This window comes from Schistocerca cancellata, chromosome 6, assembly GCF_023864275.1.
Source record: "Schistocerca cancellata isolate TAMUIC-IGC-003103 chromosome 6, iqSchCanc2.1, whole genome shotgun sequence".
NCBI classification, from domain to species: domain Eukaryota; kingdom Metazoa; phylum Arthropoda; class Insecta; order Orthoptera; family Acrididae; genus Schistocerca; species Schistocerca cancellata.
This window is the reverse complement of record NC_064631.1, coordinates 531499942-531526783: the sequence shown is the minus strand read 5'-3', so window position 1 is coordinate 531526783 and position 26842 is coordinate 531499942.

Below are 26842 nucleotides of genomic sequence, written 5' to 3'. Positions count from 1 at the left end.
GTGGTACGCACAGACAGTCTTGTGCAGTACTTCTGAACACGTGTTCCAAAAACTGTTTTGAACAAGTAGTTAGGCAACCCACACCCAAAAGAAAATATTTTAAACCTTGTAGCTACACTCCTGGAAATGGAAAAAAGAACACATTGACACCGGTGTGTCAGACCCACCATACTTGCTCCGGACACTGCGAGAGGGCTGTACAAGCAATGATCACACGCACGGCACAGCGGACACACCAGGAACCGCGGTGTTGGCCGCTAGCTGCGCAGCATTTGTGCACCGCTGCCGTCGGTGTCAGCCAGTTTTCCGTGGCATACGGAGCTCCATCGCAGTCTTTAACACTGGTAGCATGCCGCGACAGCGTGGACGTGAACCGTATGTGCAGTTGACGGACTTTGAGCGAGGGAGTATAGTGGGCATGCGGGAGGCCGGGTGGACGTACCGCCGAATTGCTCAACACGTGGGGCGCGAGGTCTCCACAGTACATCGATGTTGTCGCCAGTGGTCGGCGGAAGGTGCACGTGCCCGTCGACCTGGGACCGGACCGCAGCGACGCACGGATGCACGCCAAGACCGTAGGATCCTACGCAGTGCCGTAAGGGACCGCACCGCCACTTCCCAGCAAATTAGGGACACTGTTGCTCCTGGGGTATCGGCGAGGACCATTCGCAACCATCTCCATGAAGCTGGGCTACGGTCCCGCACACCGTTAGGCCGTCTTCCGCTCACGCCCCAACATCGTGCAGCCCGCCTTCAGTGGTGTCGCGACAGGCGTGAATGGAGGGACGAATGGAGACGTGTCGTCTTCAGCGATGAGAGTCGCTTCTGCCTTGGTGCCAATGATGGTCGTATGCGTGTTTGGCGCCGTGCAGGTGAGCGCCACAATCAGGACTGCATACGACCGAGGCACACAGGGCCAACACCCGGCATCATGGTGTGGGGAGCGATCTCCTACACTGGCCGTACACCACTGGTGATCGTCGAGGGGACACTGAATAGTGCACGGTACATCCAAACCGTCATCGAACCCATCGTTCTACCATTCCTAGACCGGCAAGGGAACTTGCTGTTCCAACAGGACAATGCACGTCCGCATGTATCCCGTGCCACCCAACGTGCTCTAGAAGGTGTAAGTCAACTACCCTGGCCAGCAAGATCTCCGGATCTGTCCCCCATTGAGCATGTTTGGAACTGGATGAAGCGTCGTCTCACGCGGTCTGCACGTCCAGCACGAACGCTGGTCCAACTGAGGCGCCAGGTGGAAATGGCATGGCAAGCCGTTCCACAGGACTACATCCAGCATCTCTACGATCGTCTCCATGGGAGAATAGCAGCCTGCATTGCTGCGAAAGGTGGATATACATTGTACTAGTGCCGACATTGTGCATGGTCTGTTGCCTGTGTCTATGTGCCTGTGGTTCTGTCAGTGTGATCATGTGATGTATCTGACCCCAGGAATGTGTCAATAAAGTTTCCCCTTCCTGGGACAATGAATTCACGGTGTTCTTATTTCAATTTCCAGGAGTGTACAAACAGGCCGACGTCATCGACAGTGTCACAATAGAGACAGGGGTTAATGATCATGGTGTCATCATAGCGAAGATGGTTACTTAAATTAATAAACCCCTCAAGCCAGATGCGTGTTTATGCTAGAAAAAGCAGATAAGCACTTAAAAGTATCCCATTTAAACAATAAACTAACATCATTAAATTCCAATATGACGGACGTTGAAAAATTGTGGGCAAAGTTTAAACTGATTGTAAATCGAACTCTGCCAAGTAAGTGGATTAAGGACGGAAAAGATCCTCCTGGTTTTATAATCAGATTCGGAAAATTCTGAGGAAACGAAGATTGTTGCACTAACGGTTCAAGAAAGAACGCGCAAATGGTGACAGGCAAAAGTTATCAGAAGTTCTTGCTTCCGTAAGAAGATCAGTGTGAGAAGAATACGTTGACCCTCCACCGTCATACCTTAGCGAAAGATGTTGCCGAGTACTCGAGGAAATTATGGTCACAGATCGAATCACTAAGCTAGCAGAGGGTTTCTGTCCAGTCACTCGTCGACCAGTGTAATGGGGCAATAGAAGACAGTAAAAGGAAACCTCAAGTTTTAAATTTCATGTTTAAGAAACAATTCACTCAGGAGGAACGTACAAACATGCCTTAGTTTGACTGTCGTGAGACTTCCGTATGGAGGAAAAGAAATTGGCATCCGAGGCGTAGAGAAGTAACTGAAAGAAATGAAAATGTGTAAGTCATCAGGTCCATACGAAATCCCAATTCGGTTTTACGGAGAGTACTCTGACACCGGCCCTTTATTTAGCCTGCATTCACCGCGAATCTCCTATCCAACGAAAAGTCCAAGCAACTGGATAAAAGCGCACGTGACTCCTGTATATAAGAAAGGTAAAAGAACTGATCCACGTAGTTATACACCTGTATCCTTAACAACGGTTCACTGCAGCTTTCTTGAACACGTTCTGAGTTCTATTACAGAATTGGCGAGAGACATGAATGTTTCTGCCCACCGTCAGCACGGATTTAGAAAGCATGGCTCATGCGAAACTCAGCTTGCCTTTTCTCACATGGCATCCTGCAAGCCGTGGATGAACAGTAAAATGCATATTCCACATTGCTAGATTTCCGGAAAGCATTTGACAGATTATTGACGAAGGTCCGAGTATGAGGTTTACGATCCGATGTACGTGAGCAGCTAGAAGACATTTTAAGCAATTGTACCCAGTAGTTGATCTTCGAAGGCGAGTGCTCAGAAGAGCAAGGGTATCATTAGGACTGCCCCAGAAAATAGTGATAGAACCTCTTTTATTCTTTATATACATAAGTGACCTGACAGACAGGGTGAGCAGAAAATTATGACTGGTTGCTGAGGAAGCTGTGGTATATCTGAAGGAGTCGTCGTTACGTGACTGTGGGAAGATTCAAAATGACTTAGACAGTATTTCCAGTTGGCGTGGTGAATGGTAGCTTGCTCTAAATGTAGCGAAAAAAAGTTAATCGGACGAGTAGAAAAAAGAATTGTGTAACATTCGAATACAGTGTTAGTAGATTGGTGCATGACACACTCTCATAGGTTTAATATCAAGACGTAATTCTGCAAAGCTATATGAAATCGAATGAACACGTCAGATTGGTAGTAGGAAAGGCGAATACTCGACTTCTTCTTTGAGAGGTGGCATGCCTTTACAATGCACACAGTGACTTGCCCCCTCTCATATTTATATATTACTCTGAGTAATTCGATTTGGGGAAGTATAGCCGAGTATGGTCATTACAAGGTTAGTATTGAGAACTCAGAAGATACGAATATTTTCCTCTCTAATTGCATGCGGTGAAAAGTTGCTATTCCCTCACACACAGACTTCCCACGCAACGTCTCTCGTCACCTGGGTGTCCGGTGACAGGCGGGTTCTGCTTATCTTGAAAGGGTTATGCCGACGGGTGTGAGGGAGACGAGTGGATGCTGTCCAGACGCCGACATTGTCATAAGAGCGGGGGGACACACCCACAGGGGCCTGAAGGAGCGGCTGGGGTTAGAAATTACGTTACTTCGCAGAAGCGTAGTGAAAACGCTTTCTGACGGTCTAGGAACAAGTCGTGGGAATGACTTGTCTTCCCAGGCAGTCTTACCGGGCAAATTCCCACATTTTCTGCAAAATCATAAATGTGATTGGCTTGCTCAGGGGATAGCTCCGTGACGTAGCAAAATCGGCGCAGAAATTGGCGCCAAGTATCTCCATTAGTGGAATAGTAGTGCTTTGGCAATAGAGTGGAATTTTCCGCCGGTTTTCGAGTTGCTGATGAGCACATTTAACCACGGCCACTGTCATGGGGGCGGTAATGTTCTGTGTACGGCTTGTACTGGTGCTCTTGGTAGAGTCGAGTCTCGCCTTCCGGACGGAGTAGGTTACAAGACTGAGCTCTTGCTGCTCTGGACAGCCTGCCTTCCGTTGGTTGTCTAATACACTTTCATTTAATTGTAACTGTTTGACAAAGTTGCTGAAGTTTCGACTTCAACGTAACTTCCCGAGTACAGCTGGCAATTGAGCGTTCTGCGTAGAAGCGGCCAATGTTGTCCGTCTTGAGCAATTTTGGCTAAAGTTGACTGTATCGGAGTTACTGTGTGATTTCGCTTGTTAAAATCAATCACTGTACCGTCATTGATTGTGTGGCGAGCCTTCTTCGTCTCCCTCAGAGGCGCATTTGTGTTGCCGGGAAGCCTTAGTCTGGAACAACCAGACCAGGATAATTTGTTTCGGGCTATACTCGCGACATTACTATCACCACGACGGGACGTCGAAGCAACCAGCCATCGCCTCTGGTACGCCAGATCGTGTCCTTGCAGTTAAGATGACAGCTTGGTAATGTATGTCCGCAGCACCGGCAGATTAGGGAATTTTACTATGTGATAATCGGAGCTCAGCAGAGCGCGCCTATTCCCGTCTTTTATAACGTGGTTCTGTCTTGGGTGTTCATTGTCTGAGTTCTCACTTCTGTAGCAGCAATTAGTGTTGGGTTGGCTGGGTGGTTCTATTAAGATTTGAGTTGCAAGGAATTGGCTCCACATACCACTTGGTCATAAATGTCACAAGCTAGTTTATGGACAACTTCACCTACACAGCATTTATTTGAGTATCCAATTTGACGTATTGTAAATATTTCATGTGTTTTGTTTATTATTTTGAGATTAGCCATAATAAATCAAATTGTTATTTTGGACAGAACTTTCATTCCTGTAGATCGGTAGAGCAACCCTTTCATTTCTCACCATGTTAATGAAACTTTCGTTCACCAAATTAATTTCTATCAAATTAAATTATTGCAGGTGCCAAACTCTTTACTACTCTACTTGCAGGGTCGATTACAGTCAGTTTGCGTTTCTTCTTAATCCATGTGCAACAGCAAAAGTTGGGGTTAGGAAAGGGGGGGCTTAGAGCATCATTTCCAGATGAAGATTCTAGAAGAATTTAGTGTTAAATACACTGCTAGTCCCGGCACCTCTCATGTTGTAGTGAGAATTTTGGGAAAGTGTAGCTCATCCATAAAGGAGCCGGCGTATATAACGCTTGTGCAAGCCATTCTTGAGTTCTGGTCGAGTGTTTGGGATGTCAGCAGGTTGGGTTAAAGGAAGACATCGAAGCCATTCAGACACATGATGCTATACCTGTTGTTTCTATCAGCGCGAAAGTATAACGGAGATGCTTAGTGAAGTTAAACGGGAATCCCTAGAACGAATCTGAGTAGCTTTTCGAGGAATACTACTGAGCGTATTTAGAGAACCGGCTTTTCAGGCCGACTGCGGATTGACTGAATTGCCGCCAGCGGACATTGAGGGTAAGGACCATGAAGATAGGATGCGAGAAATTAGGGCTCATACGGAGACTTACCGACAGTCGGTTCTCCCTCGCTCTGCTTGAAAGTGGATAAAGAAAGGCAATGACTAGTAGTGGTGCAAGGCACCCTCCGCCATGCTCTGTAAGGTAGTTTTGCGGAGTACGTATGTAGAGGAAGATGTAGAAATTAAGTACAGTGCAAAGAAACTGGTTCTAAGTGCCAATAAGAACGATTTTATTCAAAGTTCATTAACCCAGAGGCACTATATGCTATTTGTGATAATACGAGGGCTGTTCAGAAAGTAAGCTCCGATTGATCGCGAAATGGAAACGACTATGATAATCCGATAAAGCTTTGCACAGATGTGTTGGGCAGTGTCTCTAGTATGACCCTAGATAGCATCACGTCACTCCTCTCATTTCTGAGCTCACAGTGATCGCGTAAAGTTGTATAGAGAATAGTGTCTCCCGCCAAGTACGAGGACCTTGTGAGAAATTTCGCCTGAAGCTATACAGCCAACATTACATAACTGTCGTGCAGTTTCTTCTACAAGGCAATATTCTCAGCCGCATTCTGAAGGGGCAATGAAGATGCTCCTGCATCGTTTTCAATTAAAAATGTTTGACTACCCACATACCCACAATACAGCCCGTAATTGACTCCCCCTGCGTTTCATTTCTGCTAACATGAACCGCTGGCTATGAATACAACATTTTGGCACAGAAAACGAGCTGTAGGCCAGCGTAGAGAATTGGCGGAAAGCACTGGCGGCTGTCTTTTATGATGAGGGTATTGGAAAGTTGGTACAACGCTACGAGAAATGTCTTAGTCAGAACGGCAACTACGTAGAGAAGTAGCTGGATGGTGTAGCTAACTGTTAAAAATAGAACATTTCTAATTTTCACTGTGGTTCCCATTTCGCGATCAATCGGAGCTTACTTTCTGAACAGCCCTCGTACAAGCACAGCAATACTGGAATCATATTTTAACCAGTATAACTGCAGTCAAAAATCTATTTCTCCTTTCTTTCGCACAGTTTTATAAGAGAATAACAAAACACTGCATCACCACTGGAGTGAAACATTCTATCATGGCATGGACCTGATCGACGAAAATTGTGACGTAAGCCTTGGCAGTACTGCGACCTCACAGAGTAACCATGGGACTCAACGACATGGCTGTCCAAATTATCACCACACCCTCAACGTGTTCCACTCTTGGGACGTAATCTCGGACAGAAGTTGGAAAAAAGTGTGAAACAATACTGATACAACCAGATGACTTTCTTCCAGTGCTCCTGAGTCCAGCTTTGTGGCTTCGGCGGGCATTTGCATCACCGATGAATGGTTCTGGAATTCCATTTCGCTCTACAATTGCCTGGTTATCGAGCTCCCTTCGTGTTGTTTTGCCCCTGACAGGATTCGCGAGTGCAATATTAAGTTCTGCAGCGACTTTTTCAGATGTCCTCCTATTTTTTGTCACAGTCATCTTCAATGACCGTCCGTCACGATCAGCTTCGTCCCTGTTGTAACTTAGCGAATGATGTTCCTTTGTTTTTCCCCGTATCATATATAACCTTCGATAGGGTGCCTCTTGAAATACCAAACATTTCGGCTACCTTGGTAACGGAAGCAGAGATAAACTATCTGTCGAAGTTAGAATTCACTTTGATCCGACATCATGCGCTCACAACCACACAGAACACTGTTATGGAACATAACATATAGTTTCAATGTACTGAAGACACTGTACGGGTGCCGTTCATGATCATATAGAAGACCGCAACCTGCGTTTACATCTACGTTCAAGCTTGCATTTCTCGCGGTGTTTCCATATTTTACACTACTGGCCATTAAAATTGCTACACTACGAAGATGACGTGCTACAGACGCGAAATTTAACCGACAGGAAAAAGATGCTGTCATATGCAAATAATTAGCTTTTCAGAGCATTCACACAAGGTTGGCGCCTGTGGCGACACCTGCAACGTACTGACATGAGGAAAGTTTCCAACCGATTTCTCATACATAAACAGCAGTTGACCGGCGTTGCCTAGTGAAACAATGTTGTGATGCCTCGTGTAAGGAGGAGAAACGCGTACCATCACGTTTGTGACATTGACAAAGGTTGTATTGTAGCCTATCGTGATTGCGGTTTATCGTATCGCGAGATTGCTGCTCACGTTGGTCGAGATCCAATGACAGTTAGCAGACTATGGAATCGGTGGGTTCAGGAGGGTAATACGGAACGACGTGCTGGATCCCAACGGCCTCGTATCACCAGCAGTCGAGATGACAAGCATCTTATGCGCAAGGCTGTAACGGATCGTGCAGCCACGTCTCGATCCTTGAGTCAACAGATGGGGACGTTTGCAAGGCAACAATAATCTGCACGAACAGTTCGACGACGTTTGCAGCAGCATGGACTTTCAGCTCGGAGACCATGGCTGCGGTTACCCTTGACGCTGCATCACAGACAAGAGCGCCTGCGATGGTGTACTCAACGACGAACCTGGGTGCACGAATGGCAAAACGTCATTTTTTCGAATGAACCCAGGTTCTGTTTACAGCATCATGATGGTCGCATCCGTGTTTGGCGACACCGCGGTGAACGCACATTGGAAGCGTGTATTCGTCATCGCCATGCTGGCGTATCACCTGGCGTGATGGTATGGGGTGCCATTGGTTACACGTCTCGGTCACCTCCTGTTTGCATTGACGGCACTTTGAACAGTGGACGTTACATTTCAGATGTTTTACGACCCGTGGCTCTACCCTCCATTCGATCCCTGCGAGACCCTACATTTCACCAGGGTAATGCGTGACCGCATGTTGCAGGTCCTGTACGGACCTTTCTGGATACAGAAAATGTTCGAATGCTGCCCTGGCCAGCACATTCTCCAGATCCCTCACCAATTGAAAACGTCTGGTCAATGGTGGCCAAGCAACTGGCTCGTCACAATACGCCAGTCACTAGTCTTGATGAACAGTGGTATCGTGTTGAAGCTGCATGGGCAGCTGTACCTGTAGACGCCATCCAAGCTCTGTTTGACTCAATGCCCAGGCGTATCAAGGCCGTTATTACGGCCAGAGTTGGTTGTTCTGGGTACTGATATCTCAGGATCTATGCATCCAAATAGTGTGAAAATGTAATCCCATGTCAGTTCTAGTATAATATGAAATGGGAGATATAATACTGCGTGAAGACTTTGACAGAGCACTGAAAGACCTGAGACGAAACAAGGCCCCGGGAGTAGACAACATTCCATTAGAACTAGTGACAGCCTTGGGAGAGCCAGTCCTGATAAAACTCTACCATCTGGTGAGCAAGATGTATGAAGCAGGCGAAATATCCTCAAACTTCGAGAAGAATATAATAATTCCAATCCCAAAGAAAGCAGGTGTTGACAAATGTGAAAATTACCGAACTATCAGTTTAATAAGTCACGGCTGCAAAATACTAACGCGGATTCTTTACAGACGAATGGAAAAACTAGTAGAAGCCGACCTCGGGGAAGATCAATTTGGATTCCGTAGAAATGTTGGAACAGATGAGGCAATACTGACCCTACGACTTATCTTAGAAGCTTGATTAAGGAAAGACAAACCTACGTTTCTAGCATTTGTAGACTTAGAGAAAGCTTTTGACAATGCTGACTGGAATACGCTCTTTCAAATTCTGAAGGTGTCGGGGTAAAATACAGGGAGCGAAAGGCTATTTACAATTTGTACAGAAACCAGATGGCAGTTATAAGAGTCGAGGGGCATGAAAGGGAAGCAGTGGCTGGGAAGGGAGTGAGACAGGGTTGTAGTATCTCCCCGATGTTATTCAATCAGTATATTGAGCAAGCAGTGAAGGAAATAAAAGAAAAATTCGGAGTAGGTATTAAAATCCATGGAGAAGAAATAAAAACTTTGAGGTTCGCCGATGACATTGTAATTCTGTCAGAGACAGCAAAGGACTTGTAAGAGCAGTTGAATGGAATGGATAGTGTCTTGAAAGGAGGGTATAAGATGAACATCAACAAAAGCAAAACGAGGATAATGGAATGTAGTCGAATTAAGTCGGGTGATGCTGAGGGAATTAGATTAGGAAATCAGACACTTAAAGTAGCAAAGGAATTTTGCTATTTGGGGAGCAAAATAACTGATGATGGTCGAAGTAGAGAAGATATAAAATGTAGACTGTCAATGGCAAGGAAAGCGTTTCTGAAGAAGAGAAATTTGTTAACATCGAGTATAGATTTAAGTGTCAGGAAATCGCTTCTGAAAGTATTTGTATGGAGTGTAGCCATGTATGGAAGTGAAACATGGACGATAAATAGTTTGGACAAGAAGAGAATAGAAGCTTTCGAAATGTGGTGCTACAGAAGAATGCGGAAGATTAGATGGGTAGATCACAGAAGTAATGAGGAAGTTTTGAATAGGATTTTGGAGAAGAGAAGTTTGTGGCACAACTTCACTAGAAGAAGGGATCGGTTGGTAGGACATGTGTTGAGGCATCAAGGGATCACCAATTTAGTATTGGAGGGCAGCGTGGAGGGTAAAAATCGTAGAGGGAGACCAAGAGATGAATACACTAATCAGATTCAGAAGGATGTAGGTTGCAGTAGGTACTGGGAGATGAAGAAGCTTGCACAGGATAGAGTAGCATGGAGAGCTGCATCAAACCAGTCTCAGGACTGAAGACCACAACAACAACATATTTGTCCAATGAATACCCGTTTATCATCTGCATTTCTTCTTGGTGCAGCAATTTTAATGGCCAGTAGTGTACGTGTACCTCACACTTTCAAAAGTAAACAGGCGAAAAAACTGACGAAATATGAGAAAAATTCTTGTGCGTGGCAACAGTGTTGCAGCATCAAACAAGTACTCTCGTAGCAAGACAGGTGAGATCTGTGGCACATGTCGTGTCCAGATGCACATCTTCATTCCTCAGTCCACGTTACGATATGTAACGAAGGGTACTTCTGGCGCAACTATTTTACCGCCTTTACCGTTCCATTCACGAATGGTGTGTGTGGGAAGAATGGGTGTTGGTGAAGCTCCGTATGACACCCCCGATGTCTGATTTTCTTGTCATCATTTCGCTAATCATATGTAGGAGGAAGTAATGTACTCTTTCGGAATTTAAAAACTAAATTTCTCCGTCATACAGAACGTCTCTCTTGTAACGTCTGCCACTGGAGTTTTCTTCAGTATCTCCGTAACGCTCACGCACCGACTAAACGATTCCGTAAGAAACGTGCTGCTCTTTGTTGGATCTTCTCTATTGCTTCTATTAAACCCACATGTTAAATGTTTATTTCTGATGAACAGAACTCTACAATCGCTCGAACAAGTGTTTTGTAATCCATGTCTTTGGTGGAAGAATTACATTTCCTTCAGATTCTCTAAATCAATCTCATCCTGGTATTTGCTTTTCCTATTATTTGTCTTAAGTGGTTATTCCACTTGCGTTAGCTCTGGATGGCTGCTCCTAATTTTTTCAAGCTGCGATATGACTCTTAAATCAGCTACTATTTTACGTCTTGTTAATTTAGGTTGAAGGCCAGTTTTGTGAATGACACAGTGATTCATAACAAATATAAGGGAGCCTCACATTGAGTATCTGCTGTATATGCATGCAGGCGATGTTTATACACTCATGCTCATAAATTAAGGATAATGTCAGAATATGGTGCCACACAACGTGGCACTACACAGAACTGGCGCATAGGGAACACACGCTACACAGATCTGTAAGTTCACGGTATTGGCGATAAGTTGAGAAAACCGTCCCGAAACATATGTGCTACTAAACGCCACTGTCTCCTGCATATGTACCCCAACATCAATATGGGATATGATCACCATGCACACGTACACAGGCCGCACAATGAGTTGGCAGACTCAGGATCAGGTGGTCGAGCAGCTGCTGGGGTACAGCCTCCCATTCTTGCACCAGTGCCGGTCGGAGCTCCTGAAGTGTCCTAGGGGATAGAAGACGTGCAGCGATACGTCGACCGAGAGCATGCCAGACGTGATCGATTGAGTTTAGGTCTGGAGAACAGGCAGACCACTCCATTCACCTGATATCTTCTGTTTCAAGCTTCTCCTCCACGATGGCAGCTCGGCGGGGCCGTGCGTTATCATCCATCAGGAGGAAGGTGGGACCCACTGCACCCCTGAAAAGGCGGACATACTGGTGGAAAAAGATGTCCCGATACGCCTGACCTGTTACAGTTCCTCTGTCAAAGACATCCAGGTGTGTACGTGCACCAATCATAATCCCACCCCATACCATCAAACCACGACCTCCATACAGGTCCCTTTCAAGGACATTTAGGGGTTGGTATCTAGTTCCTGGTTCACGCCAGCTGAAAACCGGCGAGAATCACTGTTCAGACTATACCTGGACTCGTCCGTGAACATAACCTGGGACCACTGTTCCAATGACCACGTACTGTGCTCTTGACACCAGACTTTACGGGCTCTCTTGTGACGAGGGGCCAGTGGAATGCTCCTCCGGTCGAATAAGCCATGTCTGATTACTCATCTGTAGACTGTGTGTCTGGAGACAACTGATCCAGTGGCTGCGGTAAGGTCCCGAGAAAGGTTACCTGCAATACTCCGTGGCCGTCTGCGGGCACTGATGGTGAGATATCGGTCTTATTGTGGTATTGTATACTGTGGACGTCCCGTACTGTAGCGCCTGGACACGTTTCCTGCCTGCTGGGATCGTTGCCATAATCTTGAGATCACACTTTGTGGCACACGGAAGGCCTGTGCTACAACTTGCTGTGTTTGACCAGCCTCCAGTCGCCATAGTATTCTACCCCTCATAACGTCATCAATAAGTGTTATTTGAGCCATTTTCAGAACACAGTCACCATTAGCACGTCTGAAAACGTCTGCACACTTAGTCGCTGCACCGTACTCTGACATGCATATGACTGTGCGTATGTGGACTGCTGCCAGCGCTACCGTGCGACGACCGCAGGTCAAATGCACCGCATGGTCATACACCGAGGTGATTTAAACCGCCCACCAGAGCGTTGGTTCACCATGTATCAGCATTATCCTTCATTTATGACCATATGTGTATTAATTGGACCGTGCTGAAGTGACGCAAGCATTGTTAGTAACATAATATACAAAACTGCTAGTTATGATAATGAATACAGGCCGATGTAACGAATTAAAATTTGTAGCAAGGCCTGCGTTTCAACCCACGTCTTCTGCTTGCTAGACAGATGCGCTAACCACTGCACAACCATGGCACCATGACGAATAATGCTCCTGCATGGATTAGACTAGTACGTCTCCCTCCCTAACACAAACTCACCGCGCGGGATTAGCTGAGCGGCCAAGGGCGCTGCAGTCATGGACTGTGCGGCTGGTTTCGGCGGAGGTTCGAGTCCTCCCTCGGGCATGGGTGTGTGTGTTTGTCCTTAGGATAATTTAGGTTAAGTAGTGTGCAAACTTAGGGACTGATGACCTTAGCAGTTAAGTCTCATAAAATTTCACACTCATTTGAACATTTGAACAAACTCAAATTCACGCCCCATCCTCTTAATGTTTCCCTTCTTAATTCATATCAGTATTTCAAAGGCTCTCAAACATTGGAATAGCATGTAAGGAATGAATGAAATGGGGATAATCCCTACAGCCGAGTTAGCAGCACTTTATTTCTCGAGTCCTTAAATCGTTCAAATGCCTCTAAGCACTATGGGACTTAACTGCTTAGGTCATCAGTCCACTTGAACTTAGAACTACTTAAACCTAACTAACCTAAGGGCATCACACACATCCATGCCCGAGGCAGGATTCGAACCTGCGACTGAAGCGCCTAAAACCGCTCGGCCACATCGGCCGGCTCGAGTCCTTCATAGCGAGGCTAATAGCATAGGTGGAAGAACGCACGATTGGTGTAATAGTGTGTAACGTCAACAGTACAGCTATGATGTGAAGGAGTTTTGGTAGCAAGGGAGATGTGATTGGCACCTGCCGGCTGCTGTGGCAGAGCGGTTCTAGGCGCTTCAGTCCGAAACCGCACTGCTGCTACGGTCACAGTTTCGAATCTTGCCTCGGGCATGGATGTGTGTGATGTCCTTAGGTTAGTTAGGTTTAAGTAGTTCTAAGTCTATGGGACTGATGACCTCAGATGTTAAGTCCCATAGTGCTTAGAGCCATTTGAACCATTTGATTGGCGCCTGAAGGAGACGCGCCAGTTTGGCGGGATTTTCTAGTTCGAGGGTATCCTCACGATAAGGCAGCATTGTTTCTTAATTTTGCCACTGTGCTATCTGTTGACGGACGACGTTGAAACTATTATCAGTCCATCTACTATACTACAGGTGCCATATGCCGTCAGCGGATGCAAATCGACGTCTTGTTCCAGGTGTACTAGTTTATTTCTGGCAGTGTATTTAACACATTGGATCACCTGTAAAGTAATATGAGAGGTTTGAAGCTCTTTTATACACGGAAGTTCTGTTTCAAGGAAATGGGCACGGGGGTTTACTGGTTGACCGCTAAATCACTAAGAAACGTAGAGCCCAGCACAGATATGAAACGAAAGAGGCGCACGAAATAGGCAGAGCGTCGTCGCGCCGTCGGGCTGAATGTTGCACGGAGCTCGCCGCCGTCCTCTCGGCCATTCCCTTTGCGCGGCGCCTCCTTACCACCTCTTCGCTCGAGTCTGCCGTGGCGCCGCCCTGTTTACAGAGACATTGTGCCCCGCGGCCTGCAGACGGCGGCGGCGGCGGCGGCAGCGGCAGCGGCGTCCCCGAAGAACGCGCCGGCGGTATGGGTGTGGTGCTGCGCAGAGCTGGGGTTGGGGGTGGGCGTAACGTGGGGGTGGGTGCGGGGCGGGGCGCGCTCACCCCGCAGCGCGGCGGCGGCCAACAAAGGGACCTGCTCCCCACTGAGCGGGGGACTGCGCGCCGGCGCTGGCCGCGCCTGCTACAGAAATGCTGAGTTAATCCATCAAACCAGAAGAAGCAAGTGTCCCCGAGGGGTTGTCGCCGCTCGCGTAATGAATTAGGCAAACGCCGGGAGGCCCCGGCAGGCGCGATTCTCCAGGCCACTGCGGCCACTAGCGGCGCGCCACGCCTCTTCTCACAGTCTGCATCCGAATCTACGACCGCGCTTCACGAATCACAGCATACAGAAGTGTAGTCCTGTCATTACTGTGCCACTCCCTTTCATTTCTTCGCAGGTAGTGTACGGTAGAAAGATAACTGCGGGAACCAAGTGAGGTGGTACAGTGGTTAAGACACGGCACTCGTATTCGCGAGGACCGGGATTCAAATCCTAGTTCGGTTCTAGGATTTAATATTTCAGTATTTTCTCTAAATCACTCTGTACGGATACTTTACCAGCATTTCAGCATGGGAATCACACAGCCAACCGGTTGCTAATAACTATTTGGTACACTGACCTAGGTTTCGACATCTTTGAGGATGTCTTCATCAGAATGAAATTTAAAGAAACCGTAAAACTACACTGCGAGAAAGCAGTGGTCAAAGTTTCGAGCAGATGTGCTCAAGTGAAAAATGAAAATTAAACATGCTCAAGCCTTTAACACGTATTCCTTGCTAGGAACAACATTAGACAGATCAGTCTGATGTTGTTCCCTGCAAGACATATGTGTCAAAGGCTTGAACGTTTTCAATCTGCTCGAAACTTTCACCATTGCTTTCTCGCAGGGTAATCTTAAAATTTCATTTTGATGACGACTTTCTTTAGAAGTGTCGAACCCCAAGTCAGTGTTAAAAAAAAAAAAAGTTGAAATGTGTGTGAAATCTTATGGGACTTAACTGCTAAGATCATCAGTCCCTAAGCTTACACACTATTTAACCTAAATTATCCTAAGGAATAACACACAAACCCATGCCCGAGGGAGGACTTGAACCTCCGCCGGGACCTAGGTCAGTGAACCACTCTGTTATTCGCAACCGGTTGACTGTGCGATTTCTATGTTGAAACTTATATGCGGTCGCTGAGAGGCAGCCATGTTTAAAACTTTACCAGTATTTTCCATCGACAGTGAGACGCGAACTCCAAAGAACAATATTTTTAATTGTGTGGTTGTAAGCTTAACTAAGTTTGTGTCACTGGAAACAGAAGGTGGAAGTACGTGTACGAGGTGCATTCAAGTTCTAAGGCCTCCGATTTTTTTTCTCCAGACTGGAAAGAGATAGAAACATGCGCATTGTTTTAAAATGAGGCCGCGTTCATTGTCAATACGTCCCAGAGATGGCAGCACCGTAGGGCAGATGGAATTTTACCGCCAGCGACGAGAATGAGAACTGTTTTAAACACTTAAAATGGCGACGTTTTCCTTACTTGAACAGCATGCAATCATTCGTTTTCTGAATTTGCGTGGTGCGAAATCAATTGAAATTCATCGACAGTTGAAGGAGACATGTGGTGATGGAGTTATGGATGTGTCGAAAGTGCGTTCGTGGGTGCGACAGTTTAATGAAGGCAGAACATTGTGTGACAACAAACCGAAACAACCTCGGGCTCGCACAAGCCGGTCTGACGACATGATCGAAAAAGTGGAGAGAATTGTTTTGGGGGATCGCCGAATGACTGTTGAACAGATCGCCTCCAGAGTTGGCATTTCTGTGGGTTGTGCACACAATCCTGCATGACGACCTAAAAATGCGAAAAGTGTCATCCAGGTGGGTGCCACGAATGCTGACGGACGACCACATGGCTGCCCGTGTGGCATGTTGCCAAGCAATGTTGACGTGCAACGACAGCATGAATGAGACTTTCTTTTCGTCGGTTGTGACAATGGATGAGACGTGGATGCCATTATTCAATCCAGAAACAAAGCGCCAGTCAGCTCAATGGAAGCATACAGATTCACCGCCACCAAAAAAATTTCGGGTAACCGCCAGTGCTGAAAAAATGATGGTGTCCATGTTCTGGGACATCGAGGGCGTAATCCTTACCCATTGCGTTCCAAAGGGCACTACGGTAACAGATGCATCCTACGAAAATGTTTTGAAGAACAAATTCCTTCCTGCACTGCAACAAAAACGTCCGGGAAGGGCTGCGCGTGTGCTGTTTCACCAAGACAACGCACCCGCACATCGAGCTAATTACGCAACAGTTTCTTCGTGATAACAACTTTGAAGTGATTCCTCATGCTCCCTATTCACATGACCTGGCTCCTAGTGACTTTTGGCTTTTTCCAACAAAGAAAGACTCTCTCCGTGGCCGCACATTCACCAGCCGTGCTGCTATTGCCTCAGCGATTTTCCAGTGGTCAAAACAGACTCCTAAAGAAGCCTTCGCCGCTGCCATGGAATCATGGCGTCAGCGTTGTGAAAAATGTGTACGTCTGCAGGGCGATTACGTCGAGAAGTAACGCCAGTTTCATCGATTTCGGGTGAGTAGTTAATTAGAAAAAAAAAAAAATCGGAGGCCTTAGAACTTGAATGCACCTCGTATTCGTTGAAGAGATTAAAGGAATGTGGGTAGACTGCACCTTTTTTCTTTTCTTTGTGAACAGTGCAGCACTACCAACTCAAAAACAATGAAGCTATACGTTAAATCATATTAAAGTGTCTAACTGACGATCGATAGCATCTCAGATGTGTTCTACCTTGATCAGATTAGGCGGTTTCGGATGCCAAGAAATCAAATTGAGTTCGCTGTTATTTTCCTCAAATCAGTCGAGCACGATTCTGGCAGTGTGGCACTTCCTGGAACACACTACCGCCGTCGGGAAGCACTTCAGGCATGAAAAGTCCTGACACAGAAGTTACGCCAACTCGAGTGGGACACACTTTAGCACCTGCGCTAAAGCCTCGATATCTCCCCATGAGATTATCACGCCTTCAATCCTTTAAAAAAAGGCCTTGGAGTGCCAGCGATTCCAGTCGGACGAGGTCATGCAGCCGGCAGTTACGAACATCTTCAAGTTGTAGCACACTGTGTTTTATCAAACGCGTATCTTCAACCTGGTGCATCGGTGGGATGACTGCGTCAGAGCTCAACGCGATTGTGTCTGGCATACCGAATCTCAACTGCACGGCCTTCGAACGGACGCTTTTTGGTTGCCCCTTATGTATTTAAAGACACTCATTTTCTAGACATAAAGGCACACCTTCATGCTCTATCGTGTATTTTTAAATGTCAATTCATAACGCACTTTGAGATATATCTAAGTAGCGCCGGTGTTTTGTAAATGTAACATATAACGCCACCCGTTTGCAGCGTAAGGAATTATTGCATAAATGTCCTCGCTATTTCTGCCTGAGCAAACTAGTGATACCTTTTGATCAATTTCCTAAAACGTAAACAGCATAGAAAATGTAGAATGAATACTGAAAAGGAGCAAAGTATGTAAAACATTTTATTATGCCTGTAAGACAGCTGCACTAGTTAGGCAGAATTTATTCATGGCTACGGCATCAAGAGTAGATAGTAGTCTGTGGCAGTCTGCTCGTTGTTGTGGTTTGTACTCTCAGTACAACTGCGTACGTTTGTGACGTTCGAGGAAACGTATGTGGAGAAATTGCTACAATGTGGCTGTACTTGGAGATGCCAGAAGAAGAAGAAGTTCGCCACTATGAAATAATTAACATAGCACGGCAAAGGAAGGAATGACGAAGAATATGAAAATTGTTTACCTGCCACTAAACCACGATGTCTACAGCAACTTTTGTAAAGTGCACTCTCTCGATAACTCTTTTCGTTCACGTTTTAAAATTTGCTTCTTTCATCCACTGTTTTTTACAAGCCATCATCATGAAATATATAGATTGCTAACAGGCACTAAAGTATAAAGTTTCTATAGAAACACACTGCTCCGCCACTGCAGCAAATTAATAGATGTATTAACGTCACAGTATCATCGGTATAAATATTTAAGTTGATGAAAGAGGAATTCGCCTGATAGAATTTTGCACAGAGCATAACATAATCATAGCTAACACTTGGTTCAAGAATCATGAAAGAAGGTTGTATACATGGAAGAACTCTGGAGATACTAGAAGATTTCAGATAGATTATATAATGGTAAGGCAGAGATTTAGGAACCAGGTTTTAAATTGTAAGACATTTCCAGGAGCAGTTGTGGACTCTGACCACAATCTATTGGTTATGACTGTAGATTAAAACTGAAGAAACTGCAAAAAGGTGGGAATTTAAGGAGACGGGAACGGATAAACTGAAAGAACCAGAGGTTGTAAAAAATTTCAGGAAGAGTATAAGGGAACAATTGACAGGAATGGGGGAAAGAAATAGAATAGAAGAAGAATGGGTGGCTTTGAGGAATGAAATAGTGAAGGCAGCAGAGGATCAAGTAGGTAAAAAGACGAAGGCTAGGAGTAATCCTTGGGTAACAGAGGAGATACTGAATTTAATTGATGAAAGGTGAAAATACAAAAATGCAGTAAGTGAAGCGGGCAAAAAGGAATACAAACGTCTCAAAAATGAGATCGACAGGAAGTGAAAAACGGCTAAGCAGGGATGGCTAGAGGACAAATGTAAAGATGTAGAGGCTTATCTCACGAGGGGTAAGATAGATACTCAAAATATCCACGGGTATGCTGCCGGTCTATAGTGTCCAACGGGCACAATATTTCGGCGATCAAACATGTCGCCATCATCAGGTGAACTGACGGACTGAGCTCCTGCCTACTGCCTACAGGAAAATTAAAGAGACCTTTGGAGAAAAGAGAACCACTTGCATGAATATCAAGAGCTCAGATGGAAACCCAGTTCTAAGCAAAGAAGGTAAAGCAGAAAGGTGGAAGGAGTATATAGAGAGTCTATACAGGGGCGATGTTCTTCAGGACAATATTATGGAAATGGAAGAGGATGTAGATGAAGATGAAATGGGAGATATGATACTGCGTGAAGAGTTTGACAGAGCACTGAAAGACCTAAGTCGAAACAAGGCCACGGGAGTAGACAACATTCCATTAGAACTACTGACAGCCTTGGGAGAGCCAGTCCTGATAAAACTCTACCATCTGGTGAGCAAGATGTATGAGACAGGCGAAATTCCCTCAGACTTCAAGAAGAATATAATAATTCCAATCCCAAAGAAAGCAGGTGTTGACAGATGTGAAAATTACCGAACTATGAGTTTAATAAGTCACAGCTGCAAAATACTATTGCGAATTCTTTACAGACGAATGGAAAAACTGGTAGAAGCCGACTTCGGGGAAGATCAGTTTGGATTCCGTAGAAATGTTGGAACACGTGAGGCAATACTGACCTTACGACTTATCTAAGAAGAAAGATTAAGGAAAGGCAAACCCACATTTCTAGCATTTGTAGACTTAGAGAAAGCTTTTGACAATGTTGACTGGAATACTCTAATTCTGAAGGTGGCAGGGGTAAAATACAGTGAGCGAAAGACTATTTACAATTTGTACAGAAATCAGATGGCAGTTATACGAGTCGAGTTACATGAAAGGAAACAGTGGTTGGGAAGGGAGTGAGACATGGTTGTAACCTCTCCCCGATGCTATTCAATCTGTATATTGAGCAAGCAGTAAAGGAAACGAAAGAAAAGTTCGGAGTAGGTATTAAAATCCATGGAGAAGAAATAAAAACTTTGAGGTTCGCCGATGACATTGTAATTCCGTCAGAGACAGCAAAGGACTTGGAAGAGTAGTTGAACGGAATGGACAGTGTCTTGAGAGGAGGGTATAAGATGAACATCAACAAAAGCAAAACGAGGATAATGGAATGTAGTCGAATTAAATTGAGTGATGCTGAGGGAATTAAATTAGGAGATGAGACACTTAAAGTAGTAAAGGAGTTTTGCTATTTGGGGAGCAAAATAACTGATGGTGGTCGAAGTAGAAAGGATATAAAGTGTACACTGGCAATGGAAAGGAAAGCGTTTCTGAAGAAGAGAAATTTGTTAACATCGAGTATAGATTTAAGTGTCAGGATGTCGTTCCTGAAAGTATTTGTATGGAGTGTAGCCATGTATGGAAGTGAAACATGGACGATAAATAGTTTAGACAAAAAGAGAATAGAAGATTTCGAAATATGGTGCTACAGAAGAATGCTGAAGATTAGATGGGTAGATCACATAACTAATGCGGAGGTATTAAATAGAACTGGGGAGAAGAGGAGTTTGTGGCACAACTTGACTAGAAAAAGGGATCGGTTGGTAGGACATGTTCTGAGGCATCAATGGATCACCAATTTAGTACTGGAGGGTAGCATGGAGGGTAAAAATCGTAGAGGAAGACCAAGAGATGAATACACTAAGCAGATTCAGAAGGATGTAGGCTGCAGTAGGTACTGGGAGATGAAAAAGCTTGCACAGGATAGGGTAGCATGGAGAGCTGCATCAAACCAGTCTCAGGACTGAAGACCACAACACCAGTCCATTATTAGTGGTAAGGTTTTAAAGAATGAGTGAGTGATTACCACATTTATTACAACGCTAAGTTAATATGCGGTTCAGTGATTCAGTATACTGCATCATTAGCAAACCTAAGCCAACCTTCCTAATGTCGTAAGCGTTTTTTATTTCTTTCTAATTTTAAATTATCAGTACGCCCAGATGAAAGAGAAATATTATTACGGCATATACTTGAAATTTTGTTGTAGCAGGGCGTTGGCTGTTCGTGGTCATAGTTTTAATAAATCAAGGTAACGAAATAGTAAATCCCGACGGTTAAGTTATACGTTTCGTACTCCATAGTTGTCATGGTGCTTTAGATTACTACCAAGGATCGCGTAGAAGTTGAAAGTTGTTAATTTTAAATGACGTACGGAAATGTGGGAAGTTCCATCTCTGACAATATTAGAATTCTGATCGAGAGTTTAAAAAATCAGAAATTAATTACATTAATTACTTTTACTACAAATTATAAAAAAAATCAATTCTCGTATATCTGACTGGAAGGTTGAAAATATTCTCTAACGTCTCCTAACAATCAAACTGCAATTTCCAAAGAATATTAACGTCCAACTTTCAAAGTCTAGGTAATGTGACCCACAGCACAGTACTGCTCCCATCAATCTACTTCCATGGTGAGTTGCGTGTTTAGAGAAGATGTTTGCCTGAAACGCAGCGTATCTGGCCACTATCTTCGATCTGATGTAACAAGAAACGTGGTTCATCCTACCACGCTACATGTTTCTGTTGATCCACAGTCCAGTCACGATGATCTGTTCACTGCTGTCGTAAACACAAAGTCGTTGGGTCAACATAGGAACATCTAGGGGTCATCGCTGCAGAGCCCCATATTCAAGAATGTGAGCTAAGCCCGGTGCTCCGAAACACTTGATACTATACCAGCGTGATTGTATTCTTTCGTCAGGTATGCCACAAAGCGCTGACTAACCTGCTTTGGCCGGCCGCTGTGGCCGAGTGGTTGTAGGCGCTTCAGTCCGGAATCGCGCTGCTGTTTCGGTCGCAGGTTAGAATCCTGCCTCGGGCATGGATATGTGTGATGTCCTTAGGTTAGTTAGGTTTAAGTAGTTCTAAGTCTAGAGGACTGATAACCTCAGATGTTAAGTCACATAGTGCTTAGAGCCATTTGAACCATTTGAACTATCCTGCTTTAGAGAGCGGACCAACTTGCGACCTCGACGTTCTGTGATGAGGCATTCACCTCCAACACTTTGTCGCCTACTCATGGTTTCACCGTTCATCAACTACATTTCATAGATGCTTACGACGGTAGCACGTAAACAGCAAACAGGTTCGCCGTTTCCGACATGCTCGCTCTCGGGCACTGGCCAATAATAATCTGTCAAAGTCCCATATTTCATTCAATAAAATTCTTCTGGGTTTGAGGCCGCATTGTCATCTGTAACATTCCGACGTTTCGGCGACTGTTCCCAGAGGAAGGCACCTTGCAACAGTCGCCGAAACGTCGGACTTTTACAGATGACAATGCGGCCTCAAACCCAGAAGAACTTTATTGACTGTGACAACGGCCGCGGAAGCCTACGTTCCCATATTTCATTTGATTTCTCCATCTGTGGTCTTTATCTTCGTTGGATTAGTTCCCCAGTAGTCTCTGCTCGGCTTACATACTTTCTCCATCGTCGTTGTCGGTGGGCAATTGTCTTAACGGTTTGGTTGACCAGTGGGGATGCAAACCTACAGTCAGCAGTCACTTACGATTTCTGACCGATGTGTCATAAAACATACAGGTAAGTTGGTTTTAGCACCGGATTGACAGGCATTTCACTGATAAGATACGGGCTGTACACTATCCATTCCATTCAACTGCTCTTCCAAGTCCTTTGCTGTCTCTGACAGAATTACAATGTCATCGGCGAACCTCAAAGTTTTTATTTCTTCTCCATGGATTTTAATACCTACTCCGAACTTTTCTTTTGTTTCCTTTACTGCTTGCTCAATATACAGATTGAATAGCATCGGGGAGAGGCTACGGAGGAGGAAATTCAGTGTTAGTGGAACAAATTTATGACAGTAGTCGCTATTGAGTAAAAAAAGGACATCAAATTAACCCGAATTTCGGCAGTCATCTGTTAATAATTTCCGGTCTCCACAACAAGGGGGGGACGATCAGGGGTAACTAATGCAGCATATCTTTTTCTCGGCCAGTTTAGGTTGAAAAATGCGGGGTTTGTTGTGAGTCATCGTGAGATATTCCCGCTTCATCCCATATAGATTCACGAATTTCGCTATACGACTGTAACGGAGGTGATTTACAATCAGAGGGATCTTACTGAGTTTCTTTGGTGTTTGCAGAATGTCTGCGGAGACCTGGCAATGAACAAAATCTGTCCGACCTCCCGCGTGCCAGTCGGCCGCACACAGCTGTGACTCCTGCAATGTTGGAACGTGCGGACACTCTCATTCGAGGAGATCGATGGGTCACGATCAACCACGTCATTGCTCAACTGGACGTCCCTGTCCGTAGTGCCACCAGTTAGGGTAATCAAAGGTGTGCGCCCATTGTGTTCCTCGCCGCTTAACATAAGACCATAAACAACCACGAAAGACTATCTGTGCGGAACTGTTTGCGCGCTACGAGGCTCATCGTGAACATTTTTGTCGAACATCCTCACAGGAGATAAAACGTGGCCTCAGGCGGATGAAAAGAAACAGCATTCATGCGGTGGTGCCACATCACCTCTCCTCTGAAGAAAAGGTTGAAAGCCTCTCCCTCAGCTGGTAAATTCATGGTGACGATCTTATGGGATTCTGAAGGGATTGTTCCGTTTGGTGTCCTCTCTCACGGTGCAACGATCAACTCTGAGGTGTACTGCACTACCCTCAGGATACTGAAGAAACTTGAGCGTGTTCGTCGCTCAAAGATACAAACGAAGATGTTGTTCATGACAACGCAATGCCTCACACAAGTCTGCGCACCCGAGACGACCTCATAAAACTTCATTGGACTATTCTTCCTCATACTCCGTACAGCCTGGATCTCGCACCATTCGGCTTCTATCTATTTGGTCCAATGAAAGATGCACTCTTCGGGAAGCACTAGGTGGATAATGGGAGGTTACTGATGTAGCAAGACATCGGCTTCGACGTCCAAAGTAGAGTGGTACCTTGCAGAGATACAGGCCATCTGAAACAGGGGCCGATATGCAGTCACACTGAAGGGAGTTAATGTTGAAAAATTGGATTTTGTAGCCAAACGAGTCTAGAATAATGTGGTGTATTGGAATCCTAAATAAAACTATTTGCTGTCAAAAAAAAAAAAAGGTGTTGCATTACTTACTGAACAACTCTAGTATGTGTGAATGTAAGTTTGTTCCACGTCATCTCGTTAACCACAGGGCCGATTTCAACAAAACTTGGTAAGCATACTATTTACTGTCTAGAAAGAATTGAGAGCACTTAGTGACTTGCAACAAACTTTACACATCATTTCAAAACTTCAGAAACACTTTTCCTCTGACAACTCCGGCAAAATGGTAAAAGGAAAACGTTTATCGCGTACTACATTTTTGCTATTCATGCAGTAAAACTGCCGCATCAGGCAAGACGTATTAATTTATTACTTCGTTCCTAGCAACTGTAATCGTGACATATTTTACAGACAATATTGATATATACCACTGAACGTACCAGTAAAATTATATCAAGGTACGGCACACAATTCAGCAGACGTGCCGTCATAAACACTGTGATTCGTGAAAAACTGCTCCGATATGATGTCGATCAAATTTATTACCTTTTTGCTAATAGCTCTGTTCGCAAAACATTTTGCAGTCAGTATCCACGGTACGGCTGGACGTACCTGCAAAATGATATCATTGAACGACACATAGTTCACAAGCTGTGTGAAAGTGAAACTTCAAGGAGAAAGTCTCGAGAGATACCGGTGAAATATGTGTACAAATACGTGTGAAATATATGTGACGTCCGTACAGGGACAAAGTCACAGGTAAGAAAGCTTCTTCTAAAACCCAGGATCGATTTCAACCAAATATAGTATATACACTACTGGCCATTAAAATTGCTACACCAAGAAGAAATGCAGATGATAAACGGGTATTCATTGGACAAATGAACTGACATGTGATTACATTTTCACGCAATATGGGTGCAAAGATCTTGAGAAATCAGTACCCAGAACAACCACCTCTGGCCGTAATAACAGCCTTGATACGCCTGGGCATTGAGTCAAACAGAGCTTGGATGGCGTGTACAGGTACAGCTGTCCATGCAGCTTCAACACGATACCACAGTTCATCAACAGTAGTGACTGGCGTATTGTGACGAGCCAGCTGCTCAGGCACCATTGACCAGACATTTTCAGTTGGTGAGAGATCTCGAGAAAGTGCTGGCCAGGGCAGCAGTCGAACATTTTCTGTATCCAGAAAGGCCCGTAAAGGATCTGCTACATGCGGTCGTGCATTATCCAGGTGAAATTTAGGGTTTCGCAGGGATCGAATGAAGGGTAGAGCCACGGTTAGTAACACATGTGGAATGTAACGTCCACTGTTCAAAGTGCCCTCAATGCGAACAAGAGATGACCGAGACGTATAACCAATGTCACCCGGTACCATAACGCCGGGTGATACGCCAATATGGAGATGACGAACACACGGCCGGCCGCGGTGGTCTCGCGGGTAAGGCGCTCAGTCCGGAACCGCGCGACTGCTACGGTCGCAGGTTCGAATCCTGCCTCGGGCATGGATGTGTGTGATGTCCTTAGGTTAGTTAGGTTTAAGTAGTTCTAAGTTCTATGGGACTGATGACCACAGATGTTAAGTCCCATAGTACTCAGAGCCATTTGAACCATTTGAACGAATACACGCTTCCAATGTGCGTTCACCGCGATGTCGCCAAACACGGATGCGACCATCATGAGGCTGTAAACAGAACCTGGATTCATCCGAAAAAATGACGTTTTGCCCTTCGTGCACCCAGGTTCGTCGTTGAGTATACCATCGCAGGCGCTCTTCCCTGTGATGCAGCGTCAAGGGTAACCGCAGCCATGGTCTCAGAGATGATAGTCCATGCTGCTGTAAACGTCGTCGAACTGTTCGTGGAGATGGTTGTTGTCTTGCAAACGTCCCCATCTGTTGACTCAAGGATCGAGACGTGGCTTTGGAGAAAAGAGAACCACTTGCATGAATATCAAGAGCTCAGATGGAAACCCAGTTCTAAGCAAAGAAGGGAAAGCAGAAAGGTGGAAGGAGTGTATAGAGGGTCTATACAGGGGCGAGTTTCTTCAGGACAATATTATGGAAAAGGAAGAGGATGTAGATGAAGATGAAATGGGAGATATGATACTGCGTGAAGAGTTTGACAGAGCACTGAAAGACCTGAGTCGAAACAAGACCCCGGGAGCAGACAACATTCCATTAGAACTACTGACGGCCTTGGGAGAGCCAGTTACAGCCATGCGGATAAGATTCCTGTCATCTCGACTGCTAGTGATACGAGGCCGTTGGGATCCAGCTCGGCGTTCCGTATTACCCTGCTGAACCCACCGATTCCATATTCTGCTAACAGTCAATGGACCTCGACTAACGCGAGCATTTCTCTGCCTCTTGATGACTGGGTGTTGTGTGATGTCCTTAGGTTAGTTAGGTGTAAGTAGTTCTAAGTTCTAGGGGACTGATGACCGTAGATGTTAAGTCCCATAGTGCTCAGAGCCATTTGAACCATTTTACTGAGAGCAGCAATGTCGCGATACGATAAACCGCAATCGCAATGGGCTGCAATCCGACCTTTATCAAAGTTGGAAACGTGATGGTACGCATTTCTCCTCCTTACACGAGGCATCACAACAACGTTGCACCGGGCAACGCCTGTCAACTGCTGTTTGTGTATGAGAAATCGGTTGGAAACTTTCCTCATGTCAGCACGCTGTAGGTGTCGCCACCGGCTCCAAAACTGTGTGAATGCTCTGAAAAGCCTATCATTTGCATATCACAGCATCGTCTTCCTGTCGGTTAAATTTCTTCGTGGTGTATCAATTTTAATGGCCAGTAGTGTATATTACTTACATTTTGAACAATAACATTGTGGGGGAGAGAAACATCAACCTGTTATTTATGT